Genomic DNA, 1,410 nt, shown 5'->3' on the forward strand with positions numbered 1-1,410 from the left:
TATCACTTAAATTGAGGACCATTATAGCTGTGTATTTTGGAAAAGTTGTGGGCTATTCAAAGAAAAAGCTACTTTTGCTGTGACTTTGGGTCCGAAGGGAAATGGGAGTCCTTTTCAGTCAGCAGGGACGACACCTGAGTCTTTGCAATCCTCTTGTCTGCCTCTGAGGGTGAAATGAGAGTGGCCCCTGTCATCATGAGCCATGTCTGAAAGAATTATTGACATTTCCCACGAGAATGGCCGTGTGAATTAGCGAAAGGTGTGTCTTCCTTTGGAGCATGGATGGGTTCAAAGCGCACATCATACCACTAATATTTGGCTGAAATCTACAGGTTGTGTGTGAGGCCTGTGTTTGTGTGGTTTTTGTGTCATTGTGTGTGTGTGTGTGTGTGTGTCTGTGTCAGTGTCTGTGTCTGTGTGTCAGTGTTTCTGTCTCCATTCCTGAGCAGCAAATCTTGCCTCCTTTGTTAGCACGTTACTCAGAACCGTGGATAAAAAAACAGCACTCCTGAAAACACAATCCATGTATGTTTGAAGAAATTTTCTTGATGATGAGTGAGAGGGTGGTGATTGAAACCAGCTCATTTCCCATTGACCTCTGAGGCCAGATCTCTCAGGTTAGAAGCAAAGTGAGAATTTGAACCAGGCACATTCTCCTTAGAGACAAGGGGCCAAAGACTGGGCCGATGGAATCTAATGTCTTTTCATGTTGACCTCAATCCAGTCAAGCTCTTGTTAAGCCATTGAAGTGTAATATTGGGCCTGGGGGATGCAGTGCACCCTGCGGAATTAGAGGTCCAAAGATTTGGATTTGATTTCCAGCCCTCTGCCAGTCAGTCCGCCACACACTTTCAAGTGAGAAACCTTAGGCTAGTCCCATTCTGTCTTTGTTTCCCAATTTCTTCACAGGGATTTATGTGGGCCTTAAGGCCCCCTGGGAAAAGATCCCTCTTCCAGCTCAGTGCCTGGTTTCTGGATTTTACTTGTCAATCTGGACTTGAATACACCTATGGTTTTGGATTGACTCTATTACCTCTCCTAGAAATTAACACACAAAATTGACAGTTGATTGATAAGATGAGAGGCAGTTTTCCAGAATTCATATAGAACTTAATCCTTTCTTACTAAAAGAATGCTCAACTCAAGGGGACACAGATCACTCGTTTTGACTTCATGAGCTATGGCACTTAGAGACAACTTTTTGAAAATACACAGCTAAAACTGTCCGTGCTTTGAATGCTAGACAAGTGTTTCAGAATACACAGCTAAAATGGTCCCCGCTTTATGTGCTTTAGGAAAATGGATTTCAGGCAAGGCCAGGCACGTCGATTTCAGAAAAGTCGATTTCAAACAAGGCACGTCTCCAGACAAATTGATTTCAGGCAATGCCAAAAAAGTCGATTCCCAAAA

The sequence above is a fragment of the Saimiri boliviensis genome, chromosome 1 (assembly GCF_048565385.1).
Source record: "Saimiri boliviensis isolate mSaiBol1 chromosome 1, mSaiBol1.pri, whole genome shotgun sequence".
Taxonomy (NCBI): domain Eukaryota; kingdom Metazoa; phylum Chordata; class Mammalia; order Primates; family Cebidae; genus Saimiri; species Saimiri boliviensis.